Source organism: Doryrhamphus excisus, chromosome 14 (genome assembly GCF_030265055.1).
Source record: "Doryrhamphus excisus isolate RoL2022-K1 chromosome 14, RoL_Dexc_1.0, whole genome shotgun sequence".
Taxonomy (NCBI): Eukaryota; Metazoa; Chordata; class Actinopteri; order Syngnathiformes; family Syngnathidae; genus Doryrhamphus; species Doryrhamphus excisus.
Genome location: NC_080479.1, coordinates 2920780 through 2944698, shown reverse-complemented (window position 1 = coordinate 2944698; position 23919 = coordinate 2920780). Strand labels below are relative to the sequence as shown.

Sequence of the window (23919 nt, the reverse complement as noted above, 5' to 3'; positions counted from 1 at the left end):
AGGTTGTTGGCAGAGCAAGGGTGGAGGTGTGCGATCAAGATCATGGTCCACTCTGAGACACTGAGGCACTGTAGGAGAAAGAGAAGGAAGACCTATTCTGAGAAGTCTTGTCTGTTCTTTTCATGTCAGTGTGTGTTGCAGATCTTCATCATCTATGTAACGATCATCATTACAAGTCTTAGTTGCAAGCCGTGCTCTCTGCCCTCAATGGTTTTTAGCCTTTTTCATTTTTTTTTCCCCCAAAGAGTCCATGCCCTAAACATAATTCTTGAATGCTCTTTGATTTTCTCTCAATTAATTATTTTTCTTTTAAACAATGCAATGTGATGTTTTCCCTTATCACCATTTTTCCCAACAAAAATCTCACTTATCTATTTTGTTTAACTCACTTTCTCTTGTTCTCAAAAGTTCCCTATATTAGTGTTTTTTTTTATGCATGCTTTCCTCATTTTTTTTCTTTACCTATAGTTGCTTGTTTACCAGATTTCCCATATTTACAGATGTCACTCGGTTGTGCACAATTCCCTTAAGACAAGGTCGTCACCCCGAATCCGTGTTGTTCCTTCGGCACAATCCACGACAAAGCCGAGCTGTATCCAATGAATAATGCGTAATCCACTCTTTATCACTTCAAGATTTTGTTTGCATTAATTTATATCCAATATACAATTGTGCATGATTCACTCCTATTGTCTAATCTATTACTATCTATTAATCTATTACTGAGGTCTTATCAGCACAAAACAGCTACAAGCGCAACTCACTCTTTGTTGTTACAGAGGTCTTGTTCGCGCAATGGTGCGCGACTCACTCACAATTTTTTTGGTTTATTTTTTATATTATTGAGGTCTTGTCCGCCCATACCATGCGTAAATCACTCAATGTTGTTACTGAGATCTTATTAGCATGAAAGTATACCCAGTATACTCTGATACGCGATTCACTCATGTTCCAGAGATCTTATCCGTACCGACAAGTGACCAAATGTGCATATGGGAAACACGACAACACTTACATATAAACATGCAACTAATGCTCAAATATAGTAATTATTTCAGGATTCTCACCATCAAAAAAAACGTAGTTCCACTCTTGATAAGAGATTCCAGTGGTGATGGTCTGGAATCCTGGACGGTCAGCCCTGAAAATCTCTGAATGTCACTGACAGAGAGGCTGGAGGAAAAAAATAATTCCAGGATGATCAGTCGCTGTCCGCCACAGGTCCAGATCCAATCAGCCAAGGAATCCCACTTCTGACACCAAATTGTTGTGGAAAAAATTTCTATCATCCTAAGTAGGATAGAGAATGCCTGAAATAAATACATAGCTCTGGCAGTTTTTATTACCTTTGCAAAACAAAGGGGTCAGACAACATACAGTATGCATGGCGGTCTGTAGGTGTCTGGCCAAGAGTGGCCTCTTGGCGGGAACTTTTATACTCCATAGCATGCAAATGATTTACATTACAATAGAAAAGAGACATTCATGTCACTCCCCCGATGCCACCCTCATGTATGGGGGTTAGTCTACACACCCAATCTTCTGGCACGGTTTGTCACACCCATGCGAGACAACCTCCTAGGGTCAGCCATTTGGTGGGACATCCTGATGTCCACTTATCCCATGAAGGTAAAGCTTTGATCAAAGAATGACCTCCTCCGACACTGCCCCTAACCCCAGGTTACAGATAGCCTCCTGCTGTGCCACCATCTTTGAAGGGACAGCAGGATGTGCTCGGATGCAAATGTTGAAGCTCTACAAAAGGCCGTAAAGTAATTCAAACAATGTGTAACCTATGTTATACCGGTGAAATATAAAATTTTCCATCACAGGTTCTAACTAGGCTACCACTGTTTCTGCATTACCAAACACTAATTCAGATGTTGGGACTCATTTTCAGTCAACAAGACCATGTCAACAAAGGCCCTGCAGGAGATGAGGTGACCGAGAGGTTAAGGTGCTGGACTGCTAATCCATTGTGTTCTGCGTGCATGGGTTTGAATCCCATCCTCATGGGACTATACCAATGCAGTAGTTTTGACACCACCTGTGTTTTTAGGAAACATCATTAGAATGCAATTAATCAAAGTATCAGGTACGATGTTGGAGATGGAGAATGCTTTTTTAGCAGGAAAAAGACACAATATACCATTTGGAGAATGCAGGCATCGATTCCACTTCATCAATGAAATGTTTTCCGCATGTTGCACAATTTTCCACAGGAAAGAAATCTTGACGATGTATCACCAAAAGTGCTGAACCGCCCAATGTGTGGCTGAAACTAGTGCACAAGGAATAACTTGTTTAAGTAAACCTTTTAAACCTCGATGACCCATCAAGAAGTCAACCTTTGTTGGTTCAATTCTCCCAGTCACGATGAGGATGTGTGCTGGTTTAGTGCATATGCAGAACTTAGTTCCCATCGTGTAAGCATGTTTGGTGTGTTTGAAGGGGTATAGCTCAGTGGTAGAGCATTTGACTGCAGATCAAGAGGTCTCCGGTTCAAATCCGGATGCCCCCTGATGCACTCCTTCGGTTTAAGAATAGTCTAAGAGTACATGAATGCATGGCTCATAATAGCAACAACTTCGGTGTAATATAACTCGCGATTGCTTCCCTTTTTGCATGGCTCCTTTCTACATTCTTCACACTGACATGAAATTTCTGCAGTGGCTTTTGTCCAAATTCCTCGCGGATGACACAGCCCCCCCCGACCCCCCACGTCTAAGAGAAAGTCCAGCCGCACCACAAAACAAAGTCATTTCAGCTGCTTTTACCCACGATCTTATCTTTTCCGTGCTGACTCAAAGCTCAGGACCATCGGACCAGAGCTCTGCCTTTGGGCTCAGCTCCCACATCACTGTGGCGGACCAGTGGAGCATCCAACGTAGATCAACTGGTAAACTGTCATGTTAGATGCCAAGAACAAGATGCCAAGGTACCTTGAACTCCTCCAGTGGGGGTCAGATCTCTTCCCCAACACATAGACAATTTCATTGAAATGTCAAGACAACCTCTTTTGTCCTGCTAATGTGGTCTGTTTTGTTAGCCCAAATGTCCAAAATCACAAGGGTTTTGCCTTTGTAGGGAGCATTGTAGTACATGTCACATGTGTACTACACATGCCATTAGAAAGGATGGGAATTTCTTCAACACAACAAGACTTCTGATTCAAAAACATTTTGTTGAAGAAAAGCACATTATTTCTGGAACATCTTATGTGAACTAAAATTCTCCCTACAAAGGAGAGATCTTGGTCCATTTGGACAATTGTCAATCTGCCCCCACTTTGGACACATCATCATGTTTCATTGTTTGGCAACTGCTTTCTGAGTTTCGCCAGTACTCTTATAACCCCCCCCCCCCCTCCTCCACTCCGGGTTTCCATAAATTAGTGGTTATCCCGTTTGCCTCACACGCATAAGGCCCCCTGTTTAAAACTGGGTGGAAACATGGGCTTTCTATTCCCTGTTTTACAAAATAACTGGTGGTCTAGTGGCTAGGGTTCGGTGCTCTCACCGCCGCGGCCCGGTTTTCGATTCCTGGTCAGGGATTTGACATTTGGATAGGTTTTTACTGGAGAGAGGATTTGTCTTCGGCCTCGGTGGAATGGTTGGGGTCATCTTGAAGCGCTATTTGGGAACAATAACTCACGGACTCGGTTTCTTCACTATTACATGACAAGAGACTGGTCTAGAGAACGCGGCCAGGATGAGGATATTTGTCTGACGCTGATGGATAGATCCTGGACTCATTTCCGATCCCACATCTCTTTTACAAAATACAAAGGATTCCTTGGAGAATGCGGGTATCGATTCTGCTGCATCTCGCATGCTAAGCAAGCACTTTACCATTTGAGGTAATTCCCCTGGTTTGGGGTATTTGTCGGATGCTAAGGGGTAGATCCAATCCCAACATCTCTTCTACAAAAGGTGAAGAACTCCTTGGAGACTGTGGGCATTGATCCCAAACAAGACAAGACAAGGTGCTAGACAGGAGAATGCAGTTAGGACTGGGTTTAGGGTGATACCTATGGCTGTATTTGGCCTAGATATTGGGATTGGGGCCCGGATTAGTGTTTGGTACTTGGGAACATTTAATCACAAAAAACAAAAGAGGTTTTGGAGAATGCGGGCATTGAACCCACTACCTCTCACATGCAAAGCGAGCGCTCTACAATTTGAGCTAATTCCCCTGCTGTTGCAGCATTGGCAGAGAAATCTTCTGGCATACTCTACGTGTCCTTGCAGAGATGAAGTGGCCCTGGTCCCGAAATGTCCACCTCCAAGATGGACTGAGGTCTTAAACTACCCACATGGACAAGCCAAATATCTTCTGGACAAAAAGAGTTCATGGTCAGACACGACAAAGGTTGAGCCGGTCACCCGAACATGAAACTTTTGATCTGAGTGTCCGGGATTCAAGTCCCTGTTCAGGTGACCAGGTCTGAGGTCCACTTGCAAACGCCTCCTTTTTGCCCTCAATATACGAGGGCAACAGGACAATCCCTTGGTACTCTATGGAAACTATATGAGGAGCCTGGCTTTTAACTGGAACTGGAAAGACTTGTGGCCCCGCACACAAACCAAGTATCTTCTGATCAGCTGATCCTTGACATCAGCTGTCACAGACATTGGCGTCGTTTGGGGACCTCCTCCTGATCCACGGTTACCACTGATTTGTAGAGTAAGTCAATAAGTCATCATACTCTTACTGTTAAAGGAAGACACAGTCCAAACACTCGATTGCTGCAAGGCAAGTAGGTTCCACCAAGACTTGAACTTGGATCACTGCATTCAGGGTCCAGAGTGCTAACCATTACACCATGGAACCCTTTGTTTTGGATGTGACTGGCACCTTCTGGCGTAACAATGGAGGCTTTGCAAACCAGGACAACAACTTTCCTCTTTGATGAGCACAAAGTATTTTTGGGTACAATCCAGGGGTCTTGTGCTCTCACGGAAATGGCTGTCCTTTTCCAACAGGAGTTGAGATGAAATGTATTCAAATAGACAAACTGCATTGATCACTCAATCAGAATTTCTCAGTTTGCCAATTTCAGACTGCGTGACAAAGACTCAAGTCCAACTCCATGGACAGGGAAGCGGAGGTCCTTCAGACAAGACGGTATTGCCATTTTTTCCTGGCAGACATAACATGAGCAAAGGGATTGTCCTTCGAGCCGGACTTGAACCAGCTACATAAGGATGCCAGCTTGAACCACTTCAGTACGCCGCTCTTCCAACTGAGCTATCGAAGGTCTTGCTGTTCTGAGGCTAGTGAGTACGGCCGAGCGTTCGACGGCGTCTCATCGAGGTTGTGGCTGAGAATGCCACTATTGACAGAATTTGGATTAGATAATCAAGTCTTGTGGTGGAGAGTCTCAGGTGGAGAGTCTCAGGTCGAGAGGTGTGACGTTTCTGATCGAATTCAGAGGTCATCAGTTGGTCCTGAACACGGTCTTGGCACTTTTTTTCACGATGAAAGGTATGAAAACAGCCCTGTTGCATTGGCCGGGAATCGGACGCGGGTCTACCACGTGGATCGATCCTGGACTCATTTCCGATCGTAACATCGCTTTTACAAAAGGCAAAGAACTCCTAGAAGACTGCGGGCATTGATCCCACAGCAAGACAAGACAAGGTGATACCTATGGCTGTATTTGGCCTAGATATCGGGATTGGGGCCCGGATTAGTGTTTGGTACTTGGGAACATTTAATCACAAAAAACAAAAGAGCTTTTGGAGAATGCGGGCATTGATCCCGCTCCCCCTCACATGCGAAGCGAGCGCTCTACCATTTGAGCTAATTCCCCTGCTGTTGCAGCATTGGCAGAGAAGGTCCAGTCTTATAACTATTTTGGTTCCTTTGCTGGACTACGTCAAAGCGACACAGACTCTGCCTTTCTGAGTGCAAACCTAACGCAGTCCCTGGTGGTCTAGTGGCTAGGATTCAGCGCTTTCACCGCTGCGGCCCGGGTGCGATTCCCGGTCAGGGAATTGACATTTGGCTAGGTTTTGACTGGAGATAGAGTCGCCAGATCGTCAACCTCCCACCTGGAGGCGAACTCGTCGCCCACAGTACCGAGGCCATGTCGGCGAAGACGGCAGTACATGGCACAGACACAGCTTCACTCTTCCCCCACTTTAGGCCCCGACTGAAAAAGCAGAACCCCCCATCGCAGCTAAAATAGCCCACTTGGGAGAGCGTTGGACTGGAGTTCTAAAGGTCCTCACAATAAACCTCACTCCTCCTGATGGTCGTTACGTCTTTCAATAATGGGGTGTTAAAATGTGGATTGTCAAAAGGAACAAAGACAATCCATCTGCAACCTGGTCAACGGACAGGTAAACAGTGCAGGTACCCTGCTTTGTGCGGCTCCTTTTCAGTGTCCTCCATTGTCAGCGAACCTCACAAGGTCACAGTTTTTTCCTGATCAGGGCACCGTTTTAGGTTGTGTGGATGAGTGGTCTAAAGCACCAGATGAAGGCTCCTTTTGCTCAGCGGGCACTGGTTGAAATCCCACAGCTGGCATTTTCCTGGTCAGGTTCATTATCCACGACTGGAATGATTTGGCAGCAAAGGACTGTCAGATTGTACAACACACCCGAGCACCTCATGAGCAGAGTTATCCTTTTCCGGGAAAGAAACAAAAACTCTGACTCGAAGGTGCTGATTGCTGCTCCCAGTTGCTTCTAATTCGTCTGCGAGCAAAAATTGAATTTTAGAGTCTGGTTAATTGAAAAGATTTGCTAGCTAGCCAGGAGTTGAAACTTGAATCTTCTGAGATGAGTTATCCTTTGCCCCACTATTCGTACAACAAAAGGACCTGTCATTTAAGGTTAGCTTCTGGATTGTCACTGTTTCGCCAAGACTACAATTGGGTTGAGAGAAAAGTACTTTTTAGACAAGACAATAACAAAAGCAACACACACCTGCCATGACCCAGGGTTGGTGCGGACACAACAATGAGTACGAACCACGATATGATTACAGCTGTCTAACCCGTAGACAACACGTCATCCACTGCGCCACTAGCCATTCAACAAAATAACCTGGAGTTTAAGGTTGGGTTCTAACTAGGCTACCACAGTTTCTGCATTACCAAACACTAATTCAGATGTTGGGACTCATTTTCAGTCAACAAGACCATGTCAACAAAGGTCCTGCAGGAGATGAGGTGACCGAGAGGTTAAGGTGCTGGACTGCTAATCCATTGTGTTCTGCGTGCATGGGTTTGAATCCCATCCTCATGGGACTATACCAATGCAGTAGTTTTGACACCACCTGTGTTTTTAGGAAACATCATTAGAATGCAATTAATCAAAGTATCAGGTACGATGTTGGAGATGGAGAATGCTTTTTTAGCAGGAAAAAGACACAATATACCATTTGGAGAATGCAGGCATCGATTCCACTTCATCAATGAAATGTTTTCCGCATGTTGCACAATTTTCCACAGGAAAGAAATCTTGACGATGTATCACCAAAAGTGCTGAACCGCCCAATGTGTGGCTGAAACTAGTGCACAAGGAATAACTTGTTTAAGTGAACCTTTTAAACCTCGATGACCCATCAAGAAGTCAACCTTTGTTGGTTCAATTCTCCCAGTCACGATGAGGATGTGTGCTGGTTTAGTGCATATGCAGAACTTAGTTCCCATCGTGTAAGCATGTTTGGTGTGTTTGAGGGGGTATAGCTCAGTGGTAGAGCATTTGACTGCAGATCAAGAGGTCTCCGGTTCAAATCCGGATGCCCCCTGATGCACTCCTTCGGTTTAAGAATAGTCTAAGAGTACATGAATGCATGGCTCATAATAGCAACAACTTCGGTGTAATATAGCTCGAGATTGTTTCCCTTTTTGCATGGCTCCTTTCTACATTCTTCACACTGACATGAAATTTCTGCAGTGGCTTTTGTCCAATTTCCTCGCGGATGACACAGCCCCCCCCCCCCGACCCCCCCCCCCCCGACCCCCCCCCCCCAAGAGAAAGTCCAGCCGCACAACAAAACAAAGTCATTTCAGCTGCTTTTACCCACGATCTTATCTTTTCCGTGCTGACTCAAAGCTCAGGACCATCGGACCAGACCTAAATTCATGAGGAGCCGGGCTTTTAACTGGAACTGGAAAGACTTGCAGCCCCGCACTGTCTACTCTGAGCCCTCCCGGATGACTGAGCTCCTCACCCTATCTCTTAGGGTGAGTCCAGCTACCCTACGGAGGAAACTCATTTCAGCTGCCTGTATCCGAGATGTCATTCTTTCGGTCATGACCCAAAGCTCATGACCATAGGTGAGGGTGGGAACATAGATCGACCGGTAAATTGAAAGCTTTTTTAACCACGACGGTCCGTTACAGCGACCGCATTACTGCCGAGGCTGCGCCGATCCGTCTGTCGACCTCACGCTCCCACTTTCCCTCACTCGTGACCATACCTAAGATACCTAAACTCCTCCACCTGGGGTAGGACCTCATTCCCAACCCGGAGGGAGCACTCCACCCTTTTACGACTGAGAACCACGGCCTCTGATTTGGAGGTACTGAGTCTCATCCCAGACGCTTCGCACTCAGATGCAAACCGTCTCAGTAAGCGCTGAAGGTCACAGCCCGTAGAGGCCATAAGAACCACATCATCTGCAAATAGCAGAGATGAGATTCTAAGGCCCCTGAAACAGATTCCCTCAACACCTTGGATGCGCCTAGAAATTCTGGGATGTCCATAAGTGCACTTGGCACCAGGACACCCTTGGCTGCAGGTCTATGATCGACTTTGCAGTCGTGTCATCAGACCTGCGTCCGCATGTTCTGGACAGGCGGGTGAAGAGAGGGGCTGAGCTGTCAACTGATCACCACCTGGTGATGAGTTGGATTAGATGGCGGGGGAGGATGCTGGACAGACCTGGTAGACCCAAACGAGTAGTGAGGGTGTGCTGGGAACGTCTGGCCGCCATCAAGCTGAAGAAGGAGTCCTATCGAGCATTGATGGCTTGTGGGACTCCGGAAGCAGCTGACAGGTACTGTCAGGCCAAACGGTTCGCGGCTTCGGCGGTTGTCGAGGCAAAAACTCGGGTGTGGGAGGAATTCGGTGAGGCCATGGAGCACGACTTTTGGTCGGCCTCGAAGGGGTTCTGGCAAACCGTCCGGACCCTCCGAAAAGGGAAGCATTGCCCAGTCCACACTGTTTACAGTGGAGACGGGGCCTGCTGACCTCGACTGGGGATTTGTTTTGGTGAAGTAGGTGCAGACACATCCATTAAAAAATGAAAATACAAAATTTACAGTATACAGGATAAATATATGTACACGGTCTGTTATTTGTTTGTTGTTCCGGAACTGCAGTCTGATTGTTTTTCCTAAGAGTCCAAACTGAGCGTTAATTTAACGCATATAGAGTGTCAAAGTGGCAGGATGAGGCAGAGGTGGGTTGTGAACAGTGTCGGGGGGGGGTTCCGGGACTTGTTGATGAGGCTGACAGCAGACGGGAAGAAACTGTTCTTGTGGCGTGAGGTTTTGGTCCTGATGGACCGCAGCCTCCTCTCAAAGAGACTGTGTCCGTGTTGAGAAGGATCGGCCACAATCCTTTTCTGCACGCCTTAGGGTCCTGGAGGCGTACAGATCCTGGAGGGACGGGAGATTGCAGGAGGTGAGGATGGACTCAATGATGGAGCTGTAGAAGTGCACCAACATTGTCTTTGGCAGGATGAATTTCTTCAGCTGCCATAGGAACGTAGGAAGTACATCCTCTGCTGTGCCTTCTTGATGAGGGAGCTGATGTTTGGCTCCCACTGGAGGTCCTGGGAGATGATGGTACCCAGGATGCGGAAGGACTCCACAATCTCAATCGTAGAGTCACAGAGGGTGATGGGGACAGGAGAGGCTGAGTTCTTCCTGTTGTCCACAACCATCTCCACTGTTTTTAAGGCGTTGAGCTCCAGGTTGTTCAGGTTGCACCAAGTCACCAGATGGTCAACCTCTCACCTGTAGGCAAACTTGTCGCCGTCAGAGATGAGTCCGATGAGGGTGGTGTCGTCCGCAGACTTCGGGAGCTTGACAGACTGGTGACTGGAGGTGCAACTGTTTGTGTACAGGGAGAAGAGCAGAGGAGAAAGAACGCAGCCCTGGGGGGATCAGGTGCTGACGGTTTTTGTATCTGAGATGTGTTTCCCCAGCTTCACGCACTGTTTCCTGTCAGACAGGAAGTCTGTAATCCACCTGCAGGTGGAGTCAGGCACGCTCAGCTGGGAGAACTTCTCGTGGAGCAGAGTTGGGAGGATGGTGTTGAAGGCGGAGCTGAAGTCCACAAACAGGAGCCTAGCATAGGTTCCTGCGGAGTCCAGGTGCTGGAGGACCAACACACCAAGGCAGCCGTCCGCAGCGCCATTTTGGAAACACGTGGTGGCATGGGAATAAATGACTACATGGTAATCAGGTGGTTAGGTGTCAGTGGTTCCAGACACATGGGTTGTTTACATTGTCCACAGTAAGAGGGTGATTATTCACAACAGACATGGCTTCCTAAAGAAAGGTTCTCAAGGAACTGTCACTCAACCTGCCAGCACTGTTTGCTAGGACTGAAATGAGCACGCTTTTGATGATTCTGATCTGGCGCTCCCAAACACCTCCCATATGGCTTGCATTTATGACAAAGTTGCATTGCTTGTCTGCCAGGTATTCTGTTACTCTTTCTGTGTTTATTTCCTTTAGAGACTTTTCCATTTCATTTTTAGTTCAAACTAAGTATGTTCCCTGATCTGATCGGATGTGCCAAACAGCACCTCTGATGGCAATGAAGCATCTTGGGGCATTGATGAATGAGTCAGTGGTCAAGTCCTCCAGCATCTCTATGTGAACACCTCCAGAACATAGACAAGTGAATAGTAGACTGTACTGTTTTTGTTCTTTACACCCTTGTTTTGTGTGAAAGGGGCCAAAACAATCCATGCCACCATAGGTAATTGGTGGAGAAGGCTCAATGTGGTCTTGAGGTAAGTCAGCCATCTTTTGTTCCTCTGTGGCTCATCGAGCTTTCCGGCATGGGATGCACTGTCAAATATGTTGAGCCACTGCTTTGCTCCCTCCCATGATCCAGTAGTCATTTGCTCTGAGTTAATTCAAGAACCAATATAGTTCTGAGATTGGACCTTCTCTGCCAATTCAGGAAAAGCAGGGGAATTAGCTCAAATGGTATAGCGCTTGCTTTGCATGTGAGAGGTAGCGGGATTGATTGCCTAAATTCTACAAGGAATCCTTTGTTTTATTGGCTAATTGTAGGCCATTCGCGCACCCCGAGGTTACAGAGGTCAAAGGTAAGCCCATATTCAGCAGCACAGTGGCGAAAGGTAAATTTATGTGCATTACCGTTTCCACAGGTTCTCGATTTGTACAACCCGGCATTAATACCTCTTAGTGTAATTCTACCTTACTGGTGGATGCCTTCTTCTGGTCGCTCCTCAGGGCTGACCTCTGGTAGTGGTGCGGTGGACCCGACGTGAGTGATAGGTTACCGACCGAGAACATGACTGGTGTTTGTGCCCTGATTTCTTTCCTTCCTCCAATAACAGATTGTCAATTGATGTGGAGCGCCTAGTGCATAGTGCTACTTCCGTAGGGTCTAGCAAAGAGGGGCTCATTGGTTCCAATTCCAGCAGTCCTCTACTGGTATTTCCATACTTTCTTATCAGAGGTCATGTTGAGATACAAAGCCTGTTTTCAGGAGAAATGCAAGACCCCGGGATACAATAGGTCTTCTTTGTACACTTTTCAGCAGCAGACATTTTGAAAAGCACCCCTGGTTTACTGCCCAGGAGTAACAGCCTCGGCCACTCTGGAATGAAGGGTGACGCCACTTCAAGATGCAAGAAGCTGTCAGGAGTGGGATTTGAACCCACGCCTCATTCGAGACTGCACCCTGAAGCAGTGCCTTCGACCACTCGGCCACCCTGACCCTCCAGAGGCTACTTTTTAAAAGTCATTCAAACACTCTGCGTTTTGTTTCCCATGTGGGTATTATGTTATGTTAGTCCAGATTAACAGCCTAGTTATTTGTGTCAGTCCCAGGGACCATTTCCAGACCCTCGTGTGACACTTGTGTTGGACTCTTTTGGAGAGCCCTTGCATTCTTCCCAATAGGTAAACCCTTTGTATCGGTGCCAAATATATACGGGATTCCCCACCTGCTGACCGAATGACACACGACAAATGGCGTCGTCTCAACGTTGCAAGCAGTTACTGTCTAGAAGAGTAAAGGCAGCATTGCCAGGTTGACATGCTCAGCTGGCACTATGGCTTAGCTGGTCAAAGTGCCTGTCTAATAAACAGGAGATCCTGGGTTCAAATCCCAGCAGTACCTGGGTGCTTGGTCCGTGAAACTTTGGCAGCTGAATTTTGATCCACGTACCTCTTTTTGTCACTTGCCCTTCAAAAACGAGTCTACGGTGCATCCACACCTGACATGATTGTTGTGGATCCCATTACGCCAGAAGGAGCTAAATCCAAAGAGTATGACATTGTGATGTTTTGTCATTCAGTGCCACTTTGCATAGGCTCAGCCACTTTTCTCCGACATGTGGCATTGGTGGTTCAGTGGTAGAATTCTCGCTTGCCAAGCGGGAGCCCTGGGTCCAATTCCCAGCCAATGCAGAGTATCTCAGCTTGTACCTTTCTTTAGAGTTCATGTGAAAAAGTACAAAGGCTCTTTTTCCTGCGAAAGGGCAGAACTCAGAATGACACCTGAAAAGTAAGAGAACGGACCACCTGACAGTTAAGGTGGACAGCACTTGAGTATTTGCACATTTCTGTCAGAAGTAGAAACTTATTGAAACCTTACTGCAGTGATGCTGATGTAGTCTCTGTGCAATTGGTCAGAGCGTTGGACGGGCCGCGCTTGTGTTGTTGACATTTGCTGCCAGCCAATCAGGATGCGAGACAGATGTCAGACAAGCAGAGAGACTTTGGAGAAATGAAGTCAGGTATTTGAATCCCGTCTAAGCCAGCAGTCAAGTCACAGTTTTCTTCTCCACAATATTATTTTTTTCCAATTAATCCCTATATAATTACAAATTATTCCTATCAGGCTTATATTGATACCAGTGCTTGAAATAAAATACAAAATCAATGCAATGTCACAAAGAATATTTATTTATCAGGTTGCCACACTCAAGAACACTCTCAATAATAATAAAAAAATCTACATGTAAGCAGTTATGAATAATGAATATACACATTGTTCACTTATTTTGCCGCCTTTGTTTCTCCTTTTCATAGAAAGGAGAGGCCTGGAACTCCCTCCAGCTCATCTCTTTTTCCATCCTGTGCTCTCTATAGATGGAGAACACTTTGGGAGGACAGTAGATGTACTTCTCTGAAGCCAGTGTGGATGCGGGGGCTTTTCCGGCCCTGCTTCAGCTGCATCCTGCAGAGGCACTTTTGGACAGGGGGTGGAGGAGATTCATCCCTCTTTCTCTTCTTCTGCTGTTTTTCCTCCACCCTCTTTCTTGTCTCATCCACCTCTTGCTGGAAGAAGTCTGTTTGACTGAAATCTTTAAATGGCATCTTAGGGTCTGTCAGACCTTCTGCAGCAATAAGATTATCTGACAGGGCCTTGTTGATGAACGTCGTGGTTGATGTCCCATCCACTTGATATTTTGATTTTGGTTGGCCACAGCACAGACATGGTTTTTGTTTGAGTTTTTTGGCACAGGAGGTGGTTGCTGCTGCTCCAACGGGGTATGAGCAGGTGGTGGTGGTGAAATAACCATCTCTGCAGGCAGTGTCACTACAGGCACAAGATGCAACTATTCCAACAAAGGGACAAATGATTACGTTTTTACCTGGCTTTGCTTTGGCTGAGCGAGAAGTCCTCTCAGGCAAGAAAACAGCAAAAAGCAACACACACCAGCCGTGACTCAGACAAAACACAGAATACAAACAACAACACGATTACGGCTATAAGCTATCCTTTTTTAGGTGAGAACCATGAACTCCTACTCAGAGGTGCGGATTGCTCATTCTCGCTGCTTCAAATTTGCCTGCGAGCAAACCTTGAACTTTAGACTCAGATCAATCGAAATGGTTGCCGACGCTCTTTCTCTGTCTTGTTGCCGTTTCTCATTGAGGTTTCCTGACTGAGAGCAGATCGGCCTCACGGCTGGTTGGTTGTCTTCCGTGCACGGACAGACCTTTCCAGCAAGCATTGGTAGTGCTGGGCTGGTCGTTTCTTGCTCGGTCTGGCTGCACTCGCAAGCCAAGGAGCTCGGCGCGGTGCTGCACCTGCCTCTTGTTTTAAACACTGGATAAGGGGAGAGCGTGAACGCAGTCCCCCACTACCACAAATTATGCAGTCGAGATTCCCGCATTTGGGGAATTCGCAGAGGTCAGCTCAACCCATGTGCAATGGCTGAGCCTCGCCCTGGGTGAACCACCTTCTTGATCATGGTATCTCCCCTGGCAGGTAAGTATGAGTTGCACCGGTCCCGCCCGGACTAGTCTCTCGCACATGTCACATGCTGAGTGGTGGTCTCATCAGGTCGCCCACAACAAGCCCAGCCACTTGACCTGTGTCCAAATTCAGAGACAGGACTCTGGTTATCTCAAGGAGTCAGTCTGTATGGCACTCTTGTGACTTCATTCTGAGCTAAGGCAGCGGCAGCAAGTGGCTTAGGGCAGTTGCTGCAGACATTCAATGCGGAGACTGAAGTACTGACTCCACGTCCCTAGTCACACCATGTAACATGAGAGGCCAATATGTTTAACCCTGACACGTGTAGATGTGCAAGGTCGTTGTGAGTCAGTGGGTTGTCAGGTTCAAACTCCTGTGACACTTGGAAAAACACTTAAATGCAGAAATACAGAAGAGACAGACAACAATATTCAAAGTTACTCGCAGCGAGGAGAGTGAAACCACATACCCAGTGACATGCCGCTCCACTGAGTATGCAGTTCAAACTCCTCTTTATTTATTCTCTTTCGGGGGTCCCTACTACATGGTCATGCAACTCTAGGGGTGGCAGTTGCACGAGCTGTATTTGTTTCTCTATGTGTATGTGTGTGTATGTGAGAGGAATTACTTTTATTGTTTTATGAGTTCTTATCTTGACACGTTCTTGCAGTATTAACGTGAACATCTGCAGGGTTGCGGTTGGTGCATCCAGGCACCTCCAGGACCTGGGGGTTGCTGGGGGTCTCTGATCAGGGTCACAGGAACATTTCTTCTTCAGCACATTCAAACACTCTTTCTATTGTCTAGGCAAATGGATATAAGGGTGATAACTGATGCTATATTCATTCTATCTACATTTTATTCTAACAAGGATCTATCCCTGAGCATCCGACAAATGCTCTGTCTCACCCTAAACCCAGTCGTGACAGCATTCTCAGTCGAGGACCTTGTCTTATTGTGTTGTCCATGTTTTGTTTATATTTCTGTTGTCAGTCGCTTCAGGATGACAACGGTTTGTGCTTCAAGGTGACCCCAACCATTCGACCGAGGCCGAAGACAAATCCTAGCTCCAGTCAAAACCTACCCAAATGTCAATTCCCTGACCGGGAATCGAACCCGGGCCGCGGCGGTGAGAGCGCCGAATCCTAGCCACTAGACCACCAGGGACTGCTTTATGTCTGCACTCAGCAAGGCAGAGACAGTGTCACTTTGACGTACTCCAGCAAAGGAACCAAAATAGTTCTGTGACTGGACCTTCTCTGCCAACATTGCAGCAGCAGGGGAATTACCTCAGATAGTAGAGCGCTTCCCTTAAATGTTAGACCCGAACCTCTTTTGTTTTGCTAATGTGGTCTGTTTTCTTAGCCCCGCAAATGTCCAAATGCACAATGTTTTTGCCTTTGTCGAGAGCATTGTAGTACATATGACATGTATGCTACATATGACATCAGAAATGATGGATATTTCTTCAACAGAACATGACGTCTGATTCAAAACATTTACTTGAAATGTTGGAGAGAAAAAAATGGAGTCGCTGAAACACATATGCAAGGCACTGCTGGGATTTGAACCCAGGACCTCCTGTTTACGAGACAGGAACTTTGACCAACTAAGCCACAGCGCCGGCGAAGGAGTGTCTTCAGTGTTAGGCGAACCACTGCATGACGGAAACCACACCAGTGGCCAGGCTTTCAACAGGACTGGTGAAATCCTGCCAGTGTAAGCGGACCGAATCCACGATTATTCTCCTCCTTGGTCTTCGCTGTGTCAAGGATGAGAATGTTGTTTGCATGCAACGACACCACAGCGGCCACCTCCTTCCTATAAGCCCCTTCGTGCAGGCCAGTGACGCACCCGATCAGTCATCCGTGAAATATGGATTGTGTGTCCAAACTGGGGACAGATGCCCGTGTACACACCTTCAGGGATCAAGCACATATCCTTGTTCCCATTTGTCACCTTGATTTTTTTGTGAAAGAAGGAATTGAACGGCCTTGCTTCCACCCAGTTTCCAACTAGGGACCTTTTGCATGTAAGGCAAACGTGCTAACCACTACACTATGAAGGGTGAGCCCTTTAAGGGGACTGGTGAAGCAGTTGCCAAACAATGACACAAGACGATGTGTCCAAAGTGGGGGGCGTATTGACAATTGTCCAAATCGACAAATGTTTCTCCCTTGTAGGGAAAGTTGTTCCACAAATTATGGGCTTTTCTTCAACAAAACATGAAATCACAATCACGGCTTGACAGGTTTGGCTTGTAACCTCCTCTAACGTTGTCTGGAGGGGTGGCCCTTTGATGAATGAAGTTAAGGTCCTTTCAGCCTGCCAATAAGCATTTTCAAACTATTGGCAAAGTCGCAACGTAAACAGGGATTGTGCTCAAACCCAGGCTTGAACCACGGACCTTTAAATCTTAATTCTCGCACTCGCCCGACTGAGCGATTCAGCTGAAAGGTGGTGTTCCACTTTTTCAGTAGAGGCTAAAAGAGGGGCCAGGGTGAAGCTGTGTTTCTGCCACATGTGTTGCTGTGTACCTGGCCCAGGGTGTTCTCATCTTGGGTTGGTATGTCCCCATGCTGGTAATGTGGGGTCTACTCTTCTCCGCCTGAACAGGGACTTGAACCCTGGACAATCAGATTAAAAGTCTGATGCTCTACCAACTGAGCTATCCAGGCCCTTGATGAATGAGGACAACTCACAAGGCAAAATCTTCTGGCATACTGTACTTGACCTTGCAGAGATGAAGAAGCCCCTGTCCCGAAATTGCCACCTCCAAGATCGACGGAGGTCTTAAACTGCCCACATGGACAAGCCTAATATCTTGTGGACAAAAAGAGTTAATGGTCAGACAAGACAAAGGTTGAGCCAATCACCTGAACAATAAACTTTTGATTTGAGTGTCCGGGATTCAAGTCCCTGTTCAGGTGACCAGGTGGCCACGAGCCCTCCAACTAATGCACCTGCAGTTTAAGGCTATGTTCTGGATTATCAGTGTTTCGCCAAGAGTAAAATTGGGTCGAGCGAGAAGTCCTTTCAGGCAAGAAAACAACAAAAAGAAACACACACCAGCCGTGACTCAGACAAAACACAGAATACAAACAACAACACAATTACGGCTATAAGCTATCCTTTTTTAGGTGAGAACCATGAACTCCTACTCAGAGGTGCGGATTGCTCATTCTCGCTGCTTCAAATTTGCCTGCGAGCAAACCTTGAACTTTAGACTCAGATCAATCGAAATGGTTGCCGACGCCCCTTTCTCTGTCTTGTCGCCGTTTCTCATTGAGGTTTCCTGACTGAGAGCAGATCGGCCTCATGGCTGGTTGGTTGTCTCCCGCGGACGGGCAGACATTTTCAGCAAGCATTGGTAGTGCTGGGCTGGTCGTTTCTTGCTTGGTCTGGCTGCACTCGCAAGCCAAGGAGCTCAGCGCGGTGCTGCACCTGCCTCTTGTTTTAAACACAGGATAAGGGGAGAGCGCGAACACAGTCCCCCACTACCACAAATCATGCAGTCGAGATTCCCACGTTTGGGGAATTCGCAGAGGTCAGCTCAACCCATGTGCAATGGCTCGACCCTGGGTGAACCACCTTCTTGATCATGGTATCTCCCCTGCCAGGTAAGTATGAGTTGCACCGGTCCCGCCCGGACTAGTCTCTCGCACATGCCACATGCTGAGTGGTGGTCTCATCAGGTCGCCCACAACAAGCCCAGCCACTGGACGTACTCTGAGTTAAATTCAAAATCATTTCCAGTGAGGTTAATTTCCAATAATTGTAAAAGTTGTTTCTGGGGTCTTGTCCTGTCAGGGTATTCATCAAATATGTATTATAGCTTCTAGGCCCCTCTTGGTATCGATATTCGTGTACATATTGTCCACGTCTAGCGAAAAAAAGAAGGCCTGGGCCGGCAATTTAATTTTTTTGGACTAACTCTGTGACGAGTTGGCGATAGGAACCGGGTTCGGATCCCAGGATGCAGAGGACACCGTGTTCAGTTGCACTTCAAGTCTTTTAATTGGCTTACGTGACAACGAGGGGGTAACCAAGGACAACGGCATGTAAAAGGAACGAAAAGATGCCGCGGGTAAAAACCAGGAAATCAAAGTACTAACAGGGATCGAGGGGGCCACAGGGCGTGCAGCAGGAGTAGTCCACGTCGACTGGAGGGCACCCGGGATAGTCATGTAACCAGAAGGTCAGACGCGAGAGCATATGGCGTGGAGACCAGAACAATAGCCGAGTACCCTCCAGTCGCCACAGGTGGGTATAAATGGGGGAAATGGAATGAGGAACAGCTGTGGCACGTCCTGTGGCTCCTCCCAAGGTGGGAGTGGAGAAATCTAAAAGGGACAACAGAATTAGTAAGCAATATAAACAAGGAACAAGACTATACCACCCAAGCTACCGAATCATAGTTCAGGTGGAGCATGACAGTATTCCCCCCCTCCATCAATGGACGCCACCTGGCGGAGCTCCAGGCTTGTTGGGGAACCTGCGATAGAAATCGGATATGAGGGTTTTGTCAATAATAAGTGATCTCGGGATCCATGATCGGTCCTCGGGACCGTAGCCCTCCCAGTCGATCAGAAACTGCGTTCCCCTGCCTCGGCGTCTTGCATCCAGGATGGACCTTACTGTGAACGCAGGGTGGCCGTCAACCTGCCGTGCGGGAGGTGGTGATGCAGGGGGGGGATTCAGGGCGGATGAAGCCACCGGCTTGAGTTGGGACACATGGAATACAGGGTGGCGTTTGATAGATGCTGGAAGTATAAGGTGTGTGGTCACAGGATTGATCATGTGTTTAATCTCGTATGGCCCAATGAATCGAGGGGACAGTTTCCTAGATTCGCCTGCCAGGGAGATGTTGCGGGATGCCAGCCATACCTTCTGGCCAGGTTTGTAGTTCGGGGCTGGTTTGCGGTGGCGGTTGGCCAGCCTCTGGTTGCGCCTGGCGGTACGCGAGAGGGCGACCCTGGTGTTGCGCCAAACCCGGTGAGCCCGACGGAGGAAGGCAGCCAAGGAGGGGACTGTGCACTCGGGTTCCTGGGAGGAAAAGATGGGGGGTTGAAAGCCATGAACAACATGGAATGGCGAGAGGCCTGTCGCGGAGCAGACCAGGGTATTGTGGGCGTACTCTACCCAAGGGAGGTAGGTGGACCAGGAAGACGGACGCTGGTGACAAACACATCTCAAGGCTGCCCCCAAGTCCTGGTTAGCACGCTCGGATTGTCCGTTGGACTGCGAGTGGTAGCCTGATGACAGGCTGGGTCGGGCCCCCAGGGACTTACAGAAAGCCCTCCAAGTGGCTGAAGAAAATTGAGGGCCCCTGTCAGACACTATGTCCTGTGGGATCCCGTGCAGGCGGACCACATGCAGGACCAAGAGTTTGGCCGTCTCCATTGAGGAGGGGAGCTTGCGGAGGGGGACGAAGTGTGTCAATTTGGAAAATCTGTCCACAATGGTCAGAATAACGGTAAAGCCACTAGATGGGGGTAATCCGGTAACAAAGTCCAAAGCGATATGGGTCCAGGGCCGGGACGGGACTGGAAGGGGTCGTAGCAATCCAGCAGGAGGCTGATGAGAAGATTTATTCCTGGCGCAGACGGAGCAGGCTGCGACAAAGCTCCTGGTGTCAGCATGAAGGGTAGGCCACCAGAACCGCTGAGCCAGGAGGAAGGCGGTCCGTCGAGCCCCGGGGTGGCAGGCGATTTTAGAGGCGTGAGCCCACACCAGCACCTCGGGACGGAGTGCCGCCGGGACGAACAAGCGGTTGGGGGGGCATCCAGCTGGGGTGGGTGAGTCCTTGGCCGCCTCTGCCACGCGCCTCTCTACCTCCCATCGCAGGGCCCCTATGATTCGGGACTGTGGCAGGATGGTCTCTGGGAGGGAGTCCTCAACTGCGGGCGCAAACATCCTGGACAGGGCATCAGGCTTCCCATTGAGTGACCCCGGGCGAAAGGTGATGCAGAAGTCAAACCTGGTAAGGAAGAGGGCCCACCTTGCCTGCCGGGGGTTCAGGCGGTGGGCAGAGCGGATGTAGGCCAGATTCCGATGGTCCGTGTAGATGGTAAAGGGGTGAGTGGCGCCCTCCAGCCAATGCCTCCATTCTTGTAAGGCCAGTACCACCGCCAGGAGCTCCCGATTCCCAATGTCATAATTACTCTCGGCCGGAGATAGACGACGGGAGAGGAAGGCACAGGGGTGCAGTTTCTGATCGGTGGTGGAGCGCTGGGAGAGCACGGCCCCGACCTCAGAGTCGGAAGCGTCGACCTCAACAAAAAAAGGGAGAGAGGGGTTAGGATGTACCAGTACGGGAGCGGACGTAAACAGGGATTTGAGGCGCTGGAAGGCCTTTGTAGCCTCAGGAGACCACACAAAGGGTACCTTGGATGAAGTAAGCTTATTCAAGGGTTCTGCCACCTTACTGAAGTTCCGAATAAAACGACGGTAAAAGTTGGCGAACCCCAGGAACCTCTGCAACACCTTTCTTGACGTAGGAGTAGGCCAGTCAACCACTGCCTGAACCTTGGCAGGGTCGGGTCCGAGTTGGCCTTTCTCCACTATAAACCCCAGGAAAGACACAGAGGAAGCATGAAACGTACACTTCTGGGGTTTGACAAATAGTCTGTTCTCCAGGAGTCTCTGGAGGACTAGTCGGACCTGCTGGCGGTGTACCGAAACGGAGGGGGAAAAAATTAAAATATCGTCCAGGTAAACGAACACGAAACGACCAATCATGTCCCGCAAGATATCATTTATCAGGCATTGGAAGACGGCAGGGGCGTTAGTAAGGCCGAAGGGCATCACAAGGTATTCGAAATGCCCGAGTGGCGTATTAAAGGCCGTTTTCCACTCATCGCCCTCTCGGACACGCACCAGGTGATAGGCGCTACGTAGATCGAGCTTAGTAAACACGGCGGCCTCGTGCAGGGAAGTAAAAGCAGAATAGAGAAGGGGAAGGGGATATTGATTCCTGACCGTGATTTTATTAAGAGCACGAAAGTCGATGCAGGGGCGTAGGGAGCCGTCTTTCTTTTTGACAAAGAAGAACCCTGCCGCGAGGGGGGAAGATGATGGTCGGATGTGACCGGCAGCGAGGGAGGTGGAGATGTACTCCTCGAGAGCACGGTGTTCGGGTTGAGAGATATTGTACAAGCGTGATGCGGGGAGTGGTGACCCGGGAAGCAAATCAATGGCGCAGTCATAGGGACGGTGAAGCGGAAGGGTCATGGCCCGGTCTTTGCGGAACACGTCACTAATGGAATGATACTCCCCCGGAACCAGGGACAGGTCAGGGCGGTCAATGGTGGTTAAGCCGACAGGGGGCGCGGGGGGTAAGGCGGCACGAAGACAACGGCTGTGACAATATGCGCTCCAGTTGGAAATAGTTAAAGTCTTCCAATCAAAGTTAGGACCGTGCTGGCGAAGCCAGGGGAGCCCAAGTACTAACGGCGCTGAGCGAGAGGGCATAAGAAAAAATTTAGTGACCTCTTGGTGGTTACCCGACAGTAGTAAGGATAAGGTGCATGTCTGATGCGTAATACAAGCCAGGTAGCGCCCATCAAGCGAGCGGACATTCTTGTGGTGGACACGTTCGACTGTGGGAATTTTAAGAGGACTGACCAGTCCGCTATCGATGAAGTTCTCATCTGCCCCGGAGTCAATTAATGCAGTGATGGGAGAAGCTCCCCCCGCCCAGGATATCGTACCTTCGACCTGAAGTCGACCCACCAGGGAGGATGACATCGCCGGTGTGGTAGGAGCGGGGAGTGCCAGCAGCTGGGGAATATCCCCGGTGGAGGATGAGCGTTGACGTGATGGGCGTACCGGGCAGCGGGAAATCATATGTGTGGGGCTCTTGCAGTACAGGCACAGCCGCAGGCGTAGACGGCGACTCCTCTCCGCCGACGAAAGGCGGCTGGCTCCCAGCTGCATGGGGACGACGCCCCTGACGTCGTCAGACGGCGCTCCGCCACTAGAGGAGGGAGGAAGGAGCGGAGCCGGAAGAGCCCCGGGAGGTGGAGGTTGGAGCCGGCGTGTTGGTATGAGAGGCTCCGCCCTCCGCTGCGCGGTGCGCTCCCGCAGCCGGCTGTCAAGGCTAATGGATAGCGAGATTAGCTCCTCTAGCGTCTGCGTCTCATCCCGAGCGGCCAACTCATCCTGCACACGTTGGCTGAGGCTCGCCCGGTACGCGCTTCGCAGCGCCTTGTCATTCCAGCCGCTCTCTGCCGCCAGGATACGGAAGGAGATTGAGTGGTCGGCCACTGACGCGCCGTCCTGCCGAATCACGAGGAGGCGGCTGCCTGCCTCTCTCTCTCTCACCGGATGGTCAAATACGCTCCGGAGTTCCGCGATGAACAGAGGTAGGCTGGCGCACAGTTCTGGTTTCACCTCACACACCGACATCGCCCAGCTTGCCGCACGTCCCGCTAGCAAGCTGAGCATGTACTCCACCTTGGCTGCTTCCGTGGCATATGTGTGAGGCTGTTGTGCAAAAATGAGGGAGCACTGGTGGATGAACAACCGGCATTGTCCGAAATCCCCTTCGTACCTCATGGGGTGGGGGATACTGGGCTCCCGGGGGAAGTAGTTGGGAGACAACGCGCCAGCTGCGCTTCCGGCGGCATGTGGAAGAGGATCTGGCGTGGAGGTAGCGGGCCTGCTTGACAGCTGCGCGTGTAGCTCCCTAACGAGTGTGGTTAGCTCGTTAAGGGTTTGCTCGTGATGGCTTATTCGCTGGCCGTGGGCTCTGAGGGCTTGTCGCACCCCGTCGTCCTCTGCGGGATCCATACCTGACTCGGCTATTCTGTGACGAGTTGGCGATAGGAACCGGGTTCGGATCCCAGGATGCAGAGGACACCGTGTTCAGTTGCACTTCAAGTCTTTTAATTGGCTTACGTGACAACGAGGGGGTAACCAAGGACAACGGCATGTAAAAGGAACGAAAAGATGCCGCGGGTAAAAACCAGGAAATCAAAGTACTAACAGGGATCGAGGGGGCCACAGGGCGTGCAGCAGGAGTAGTCCACGTCGACTGGAGGGCACCCGGGATAGTCATGTAACCAGAAGGTCAGACGCGAGAGCATATGGCGTGGAGACCAGAACAATAGCCGAGTACCCTCCAGTCGCCACAGGTGGGTATAAATGGGGGAAATGGAATGAGGAACAGCTGTGGCACGTCCTGTGGCTCCTCCCAAGGTGGGAGTGGAGAAATCTAAAAGGGACAACAGAATTAGTAAGCAATACAAACAAGGAACAAGGACTATACCACCCAAAGCTACCGAATCATAGTTCAGGTGGAGCGTGACAAACTCGACAAAATTGTAGGTATCTTTCACATAAGCCAAATGTTTGTTGGAGAGTGGGTTAAGATAGAAGTCAATAAATATAGCCGTACCATATGTTTCACTACCACAATCTGATACAATTGGTCTACCCGGGGGATGTGGTGTGGGGGATTCCAAGTCTCGGGTTTTGA

At 49.1% G+C, this 23919-nt stretch overlaps 10 non-coding genes across 10 annotated transcripts; 4 read left to right on the top strand and 6 right to left on the bottom strand.

The window, feature by feature from the left end:
* Nucleotides 1-2449: 2449 nt before the first annotated feature.
* Nucleotides 2450-2521, top strand: trnac-gca (transfer RNA cysteine (anticodon GCA)). The gene has a single exon. It is a non-coding gene; the product is annotated as a tRNA-Cys (tRNA).
* A 2240-nt stretch (nt 2522-4761) lies between these two features.
* On the bottom strand, nt 4762-4833 carry trnaq-cug (transfer RNA glutamine (anticodon CUG)). Its single transcript has one exon. It is a non-coding gene; the product is annotated as a tRNA-Gln (tRNA).
* A 1094-nt stretch (nt 4834-5927) lies between these two features.
* trnae-uuc (transfer RNA glutamic acid (anticodon UUC)) lies at nt 5928-5999 on the top strand. The gene has a single exon. It is a non-coding gene; the product is annotated as a tRNA-Glu (tRNA).
* Nucleotides 6000-7689: 1690 nt separating this feature from the next.
* Nucleotides 7690-7761, top strand: trnac-gca (transfer RNA cysteine (anticodon GCA)). The gene has a single exon. It is a non-coding gene; the product is annotated as a tRNA-Cys (tRNA).
* A 4808-nt stretch (nt 7762-12569) lies between these two features.
* On the top strand, nt 12570-12640 carry trnag-gcc (transfer RNA glycine (anticodon GCC)). Its single transcript has one exon. It is a non-coding gene; the product is annotated as a tRNA-Gly (tRNA).
* Nucleotides 12641-14294: 1654 nt separating this feature from the next.
* LOC131102504 (U1 spliceosomal RNA) lies at nt 14295-14458 on the bottom strand. The gene has a single exon (XR_009119477.1). It is a non-coding gene; the product is annotated as a U1 spliceosomal RNA (small nuclear RNA).
* A 1075-nt stretch (nt 14459-15533) lies between these two features.
* Nucleotides 15534-15605, bottom strand: trnae-cuc (transfer RNA glutamic acid (anticodon CUC)). The gene has a single exon. It is a non-coding gene; the product is annotated as a tRNA-Glu (tRNA).
* Nucleotides 15606-15988: 383 nt separating this feature from the next.
* Nucleotides 15989-16062, bottom strand: trnat-cgu (transfer RNA threonine (anticodon CGU)). Its single transcript has one exon. It is a non-coding gene; the product is annotated as a tRNA-Thr (tRNA).
* A 981-nt stretch (nt 16063-17043) lies between these two features.
* trnak-uuu (transfer RNA lysine (anticodon UUU)) lies at nt 17044-17116 on the bottom strand. Its single transcript has one exon. It is a non-coding gene; the product is annotated as a tRNA-Lys (tRNA).
* A 791-nt stretch (nt 17117-17907) lies between these two features.
* LOC131102439 (U1 spliceosomal RNA) lies at nt 17908-18066 on the bottom strand. Its single transcript, XR_009119435.1, has one exon. It is a non-coding gene; the product is annotated as a U1 spliceosomal RNA (small nuclear RNA).
* Between the last annotated feature and the right edge of the window lie 5853 nt (nt 18067-23919).